Genomic DNA, 8208 nt, shown 5'->3' with positions numbered 1-8208 from the left:
ATTGTTGTTATTTAGCACCTAAAGTTTAGGCAAGGTTTGGGGAGGAAGAATCATTTGAAGGGAATTTTCCCAACCTTTGTTATGTGTTCATAAACTAGATAAACTTGGTTTTCAAGCTTGTTGCACCACAAATTATCTTGGTGACAGCACACTCCCTGGAAGTCTGTGATAGTCTTTGATGGATGACATGGAAGCTAACTAGGTGAAAAACAATCTGGGTCTGTATTTACAGTTTGCTTTGGAAAGGTTGCAGGAGATTGAAGAGAGACTTTTTTTTTTTTTTTAATTAATCACAGCCAAGTGAAGCTGGAGGGAGGGCCTTAAATGAGAACAGTTGTTTATCACTTTAATAGCTATCTAGGTGGATCCACCTTAGGCGAGAGGAAATAGAGCTGGGACAGCTTAAGGGGAAGCATCAGCCCCTCAATCTTCCACTGAAGCCAAGGGGGCTATTTCTTGTCACCTCCAATTGACGGATTTTCATGTAAGAAACCCAGAGTAGCTTTTTGTCTTTACTGGTAGAGTGCATTGCTTAAGACAAACACCACATGCTCAGGCAGAAAAATATTACTGTAGGAAAAATAAAGGAGAGTGAGGAGAGGTGGGGTCAGCTCTTGGCCCCTGCCCCTGCTCTTCAGTCCTGGGGACCACACAGTCCCTTCTTGGCTGAGTGACTTTGAACACCTTGGAGCATGACTTTCTAACACAAGGCTGAAATCATGCTAGAAAAACTTGCCTGGGTACATACTTTTTCCAATGAGAAAAGGTTGGTGTGAGCAGGGGTGACATTTGTTGATTCAGGGACTTACTTAGGAATATGTTCACAGTAGGGACGGGCAAGAGGCATTGCCTCCTTAGTAGGGTTCATAGGAAGAGAATACAGGTATAGCCTGAACAAATCTTTTATAGTCTTTATATACTAACATCTTCTGATCTAAATATTGCCCCTGCACTTTACCCCACCTTCTTCTTCTTTGGAAATTATCACTAGACTATCTTTACATCTAGTAACCCAGTTGGTAACAATACCTGTTATCAGAAGGAATGCTATTGATATAAAAACTACATTTTCTAGGCTATCTCCTCTGTTCCCATGCTTTCTACCACCCTCTAAATGCCACCTGCTATAGCTCCAGCCCAGAATTTTCTCCTAAGCTTTAGTCTCAAATAGCCAACTGCCTTCAGTCTCTCAGACTGCTTCTTTATGAGGTCATCTTGCCCTTCCCAAGAACTCCAGGTCCCGTCCTTCACCCTCTTCTCTTCCTGTGCTACGTGATCATAGTGGGCTGTCTTCTCCTACCCCTTCATGTGTATAACTACTACCTTCATGCTACTAATGTCATGCTTTTAGTCCTGACCTGTTCGCTGTAGTCTTTCCCTGACTCCCTAAATCTCCAAATGGTGGGCCCAGGCCCTCAAACCCAACACATCCAAATGGAACTCTTGATGTTTCCCCCTACACAATGGGCTCTATTTTCAGTATTTCCCATTCCTGTGAATGATGGCCTCATCTATACTGCTTCCCAAGCCAGAAACCTAATTTGATTTCTCACTTCCTCATTCCCATGGCCAATCCCATCAGTCTATACACATTACCTCTATTTCTTAAATAGTTCTTAAATTAATCTACTTCTTCCTATCTCCACTGCCAGTATCCTAGTCTAAACTACTGCCATCTCTCTTCTGGAATACTATAATAGCCTCCTAGATTCCCTGCTTCTACTGTTGTTCCCTCTCATCCATTCTTCACACACAGCCAGAGTGAATTCTTAAATACAATTCTGATTTCACTACTCCCCTGTTTTCTTATTCACCTTAGAATAAAGACCAAAGTAAGTAACTTATTTCATCTCCTGCCAATACCTCTCTCAATGTCTTAAGTTCTAACTCTCAATTCCTCTAAGCAAAGTTACAAATGCTTTCTTTCCTGCCTTAGGACCCAGGCATGCTGTTTTCTTGTAACACCCATTGCCTTCCCCCACCATGCCTTGCACTTTAACTTCACAGCACTTACCATGGGTGAGGTTTTTTTATATGTTGTGAGCTTCCCGAGGACCAAGAACTTGTCCTGTTCACCATGGCAACTTCAGTATCTACTACAGGGCCTGGCATAGAATTGGCCCTTTATTCATTGCATGAAGAGGTAAATGAATGAATGCAGCTGCTTATAACTCAGGAAAAATCTGCAATACTGTATAAACCTTCATTATGTCAAAAAAAATCTATCATAAAAATGTACTCAGGGAGTAGAGAATGACTGAGGATTATATTGTAGATAAAAATAGATAATATATTTTTATATTTCACAATAATTACAATAATTTGCAAAATAGTACATGATGTTTGCTGCAAACTTCACTTGAACATTTTCAAAATTGTTCCAATAAATACTGAGGATTTGGGTACATTTCTGATCTACCTATAATATTCTGATCATAAATTATCTAATTTAATTCCATTTTTATAAACATGTCACTTCTGCGTTTCATCAAAATGGGGGAGAATGCCTGAAATGAGCAATATTTTTTTATTTCCAGATAAAAAGAAAATGAGTAAAGTATAAAGCATTACTATCTTTGTTACTTGATAGGACATAAAAGTCTACAAAATGCAAACTGTGCCCTAGCAAGCTGCCAGTACATGGAGCCCAAGTTAAAGGGAAACAACATATAGACTCCTAGGCTCCAGGAGGGAACACATTATGTGTTGAATTGGACTATGTCCATAGGGCCTGATACTGCTGTGTTGGAAGCTGTACTGCCATAGTCCTTTAGAGTTTTCTGAGGTATTCTGAGATGCAGAAACATGGAAAATGGAACTAAGTATGATTTTTCTTATGTTCTCTTTCTCTATGAACCATATATCTATTTTAAGAAACAAAATCAGAAATACTAATCATAGTCTTAATTTAGGATTCACTATTTACCAGCTTTATAACCTTAGGTAAGTCATTTCACTTCCTCTGGGCCTCAGTGTCCTCATCTGTAAAGTGGGGATGATAAGAATGCCTGCTTTGCAAAGCTTATGATGATATGATGATCACTCACAGAAAGTCCCCAGCAGGATCTGCTCTCTGGAACAGATCATCATATAAAGAGCACTAAGGTGGGTCTCCACATGGTGCCAGCACACCAGTCTGCATTCAGTAGTGCATATCGATAGAGTAGCATCTTAAAATGGTTGAAACCTCTATGACCAAGGAGAATGCCTGGCAGCGCAGGTACACATAAAAGCCTTGCCTATGTAGTAGACCAAAGACCACACCCAATTTGAAGCAAAGTGAAAGAAAAAAAAAAAATGGTCAAGGTTAAAACATATACCTAACATTAGAGTAGATCTGTGGGTATCAAAGACTCTTTCTTATAGTTTCATTGTTGAAAAAATTTAACCATTTGAGGCTTAGGGTTGCCAAATTTTATGGTAAGTTTGAGCAGTTCTATATTTAAGAAAGTTTCTTTTAAAAATCTATGATTACCCTAGCCAGTGTGCTTTAGTGGTTAGAGTGTCATCCCATGAACTGAAGGGTCCCAGGTTTGATTCCAACCAAGGGCATGTACCTCAGTTAGGGGCTCGATCCCCTGTTCCAGCTGGGGCACATGCAGGAGGCAACCAATCAATGTGTCTCTCTCACATTGATGTTTCTCTCTCTTTCTCTCTCTCTCCCTTTTACTTTCTCTAAAAAGCAATGGGAAAAATATCCTTGAGTGAGGATTAAAAAAAAAAAATCTATGATCATTGATTCCCAATCTGAAGGACATGAGCACACAAACCTATCCCTGCCATACCACAGTCCTCTGAGCAATGGCAATAGGAAATTCAGCAACTCTCATAAAAACTAGTTAAATATATAGTTGTTTTCTATTCTGCATTCCTGAAGTTTCACTGAGTTATAGTTCACATTTTTTCCTGTTAATGTAGCCTTACTTAAAGTCCAATAATTTTTGGTCACAAGCTCTATTCCTATCTTAGGTACTTCTTTGAATGTAAACTTCTTTGGAGTCCAACGTGCAACTTTTAACATATCTTAGATTTTATTCACATTTCCTGGTACTAAGACTTAAAAGATTTTTTAAAAGTTTTAATGAAATTTATTGAAGTGACATTGGTTAATAAAATTATACATTTCAGGTGTACAATTCTACAATACATCATCTGTATACTGTACTGCGTGTTCACCACACCAAGTCAAGTCTCCTTCCATCACTACTTATCTACCCATACATTCTTTACCTCCATTCATCCACCCATACAACACTGAAGTTACAGGTTCTGTGCTAGGCATAAGATGAATATGATCCAGTCTCTTCCTTCAAGTCGCTTACAGTCTTTTGTATAACAGGTGTGCAAATGTTTAAAGCCCAGTGTCCATGTGGCAGCAAGAGTAAGGACCAGTGTTACAGGGAATACACAGGAAGGACATGTAACTCAGACAAGCAGGGGAAGGTAGATGTGAGAAAGGCTTTCCAGGAGAGATGGCACAGACTGAGTCTTGAAGGATATTGCAAGGAGGAGGGGGCATAGGGAGGAAAGGAGTCCCAGAGGGAGAGAGCAGAACATAGAGGTAAAAGCACAGAGGTGTGAAAATAGATAAAGGGTTAAGAGGAGTGAGCAGGAGGACTCAGCTAACAGAGGGCCTTGTGTGAGAAAAAAATCTTGTGTATAGGCCAAACAGTACATGTTGAAGCCCAATGTAGGAAGAGGCTTTGTGCTCATGTGGCAAAGATATATTGCCCTCTAGCCTGCTTTCCAAGAGGGGCTTGCTCCACAGCATCCTGCACTACAGTGTGTCTGAGGCAGCATGCAGTGCATGTCCTGGGAAAGGTGACGAGGAGGCTGGGTCACAGACTGCACCCTATAGGCTTTGAGGTTGCAGAAAACTTAGAAACCCAGCTAACTTCCATTATTGGCACCAAGGCAAGTTTTCACAATTTTCTGATACAAATAGCAGAGGCCTGAAATTATTTGCAACATTTGCTCATTCCATACATAATTATTGAGTTGAGACTATGGGCTCAAGCCTGTAGCAGGCCCTGACTTTACATGGATTAAAGGAGTCAATCCCTCCTCTTAAAGTACTTAACATTTAGTGTGGAAAAAGAAACAAGCAAATAAAGTGCAATGTGATGACTGAGCAAAGGGGCTGTTGGAGTCTGGATTCCCTGCGGAGGCAATGTTTGAGCTGACTTTTAAAAAAACTTATTTAAAATTTATTTCAAATGTCCATACTGTTTTTCACAGTGGCTGCACCAGTCTCCATTCCCACCAACACTGCACGAGGGTTCAGTCTTCTTCACATCCTCACAAACACTTGATGATTTATCGATGATAGCCATTCTGAGAGGTGTGAGGTGATATATCAAGTTGTAAAAGAATAGTACAAGTAACAAGTGTATCATTTTTTCTGAACCATTTGAGAATAAGTTCTGTACATCATAGCCTTCACCCTTAAATACTTCAGTGTGTATTTCCTAAGAATAAAGATATTCTTGTTAATGACCATAGTACAGTTATCAACTTCAGTAAATTTAACATTGATACTGATCTTCCATTTGTATTCCAATTTAGTTAATTGGTCCAATAATATCCTTTATATTATTTTTCCTTTCCATAGCAAGATCCAGTCTAGGGTCAGGTATTGCATTTAGGTATCATGTCTCTTTAGTTGCCTTTACTCTGGATCATCTCTACAGCCTTTCTTTGTCTTTAATGACACTGACATTTTGAGTACTAATATCTCCCCTTTAAAATAAGAATGTTTCTTATTTTGAGTTTGTCTGATGTTTCTTCATGGTTAAATTCAGGTTATGTTTCTCTGGATGGAAATGAATATAAATGATTTTGTGTCCTTCTCAGGGTATCATATCTGGCGGCACATGGTGTCTATTTACCTCTTATTGTTGATGTGAATTTTGAGGACTCAGTTAAGGTATTGTCCAATTTCTCCACTCCATAATTACTATTTTACCCCTTGTAACTAGTAAGCACTCTTTGGGAAAACACTTTCAGACCACGCAAGTATTTTGCTCTTCGTCAACATTTTTCCCTATATTTAGCATCCAATGATAATTTTTGCCTGAATCAATCTTTGCTATGATGGTCGCAAAATAGTGGTTTTCTACCTCCAGTGTTCTTACACTTATCAATCAATACTCAACATGCTACTGTAAACAAAGGTGTTCCCTTTCTCCCAATTTATTTATTGATATGAACTCATAAATTTCTTTTTTCAATGTTTTCTAATTCATTGCTGTACTTATTTTGGTACACAAATTTTCCCTTATTTGGCCAGTGAGTGCCTCTTCAAGTAGGTACCTGTGTCCTTATAACATGTTCCTATCATTTTTTGAGCATTCTGTTACTTTCTGGAACAAAAAGATGTTCCAGGTTCAACTCTTACCTTCCCAGCCTCAGCCACAAAATCAGCCATTTCTCCAAGAAGCCTTGGTTTCTTTCGGCACAAAGTATAGTGTTTAGAAACCAAGTTCTAAGCACTAGCTCTCTTCATTTCTATTAGCATACTAATAGCTTCTAGGAAAGGTTTGTGAATATATATATATTAAAGCTGTCAGGCTTAGCAAATAAAAATTCAGGATACCCAGTTATATTTGAATTTTAGGCAAACATTGAAAAACTTAGTACAAATATAGCCCATGCAATATTTGGGACATGATATATACCAAAACATTATTTGCTGTATAGCTGAAATTCAAATCGAACTGAGCATGTTGTGTTTTATTTGGCAACTGTAACACATGCATACATGCTGCATACATGTAAATGTACATATACACATGAATGGATACATATGTGTATACATTTTAGAAATCATGAGTTCACATAGATACTTGAGCTAACTCTAAATGCAAAGGAAAATAATTTGGTTGATGGACAGGCATGGGAAAGGGATTCAAAGCAGAGCAAATGACATATTACAGGACCTAAGAGAAATTCAAGGAGACCAAATTGTACTGAGTGTGATGGGAATAGCAAGAGATTAAATTTTAAACAGATGAATGACATAATCAGATATTTTAGATAATCATTCTATGGGTATCAAAAAGACTAGACTAGAGAAGGTGATACAAGAGGCAAAGAGATACACTAGCCCAAGGGAGAGGTGACAAATGCTAAAAATAGAAAATGGTCATGAAGATGGAGAGGAATTCAGAAGATACATAGTTAAAAATGGTAAGATTTAATGACTAGACTTATGAAGGATTAATGTATCAAGCTGATGGTTGCTAGGTAGGAGGGGGTTGGGGGGGACTGGATGAAAAAGGTGAAGGAATTTAACAAAAAAAACCCCAACAACAACAACAACAAAAAACAACCACCTCATAGATACAGACAACAGTATCACAATTACCCAGAGGGAAAGGGAGGTGGGGGAGTAGAAGAGGGTAAAGGGGGATAAATGGTGATGGAAGGAGATTTGACTTGGGGTGGTGAACACACAATACATTATACAGATGATATATTACAGAATTGTACACCTGAAACCTATATCGTTTTATTAACTAATGTCACACCGATAAATTTGAGAGAAAATATGAAGGAGAAGTAAAGATTTTCTCTGGCAAACAAACAAACAAAAAGAGCATGGATACAATAGCCAGACAGACCAGGTTTCTAAATTCCAGCTCCACACATCCTAGTATATTAACATCTGTGCCTCTGTTCATTTGTAAGGTGGGGCTAAAAATAGTGAATATCTCCTAGGGTTGTGAGGATTACATGAGCTTAAAACCATGTAAAACAGTATGGGGCCTAACACATAGGAGGTGCAATGTTATATCTATTGCTTTAGAATAAAAACCATAAATCTCTGAAGATATCTCAAGCAGAAAAGTAATATGAGGTGTCTACAAAACTGTTGGCTACAGAAGTAGAAGTCAGGGGCCTGCCATTGGACTAGTGGCTTTGTGGTCATATCACTGCATTTGTGATCTAAATCTAGTGTAGGAAGCTGCTGTTGCTTCTGTCATCAGCACTACCGCCACTACAGTTTCTCACCCCAAAAGCTGGAGTACACACACTGGAATGTAGACTACAAAGCCATGAACATATCCTTGGAACTGCCTGCCAGCCAACAATCCCCAGGAAGATATCCTCTGCCTAACTTAAGCCTTCCAAATATTGTGCAAAAGCATCTCATTGCCAGAACTGAAAATGTATCAGAACCCACATTTTACCCAGAACCCTAGCTGC

Source organism: Miniopterus schreibersii, assembly GCF_964146895.1.
Source record: "Miniopterus schreibersii genome assembly, chromosome: X".
Taxonomy (NCBI): Eukaryota; Metazoa; Chordata; class Mammalia; order Chiroptera; family Miniopteridae; genus Miniopterus; species Miniopterus schreibersii.
Note: the sequence above shows the minus strand (reverse complement) of the source record.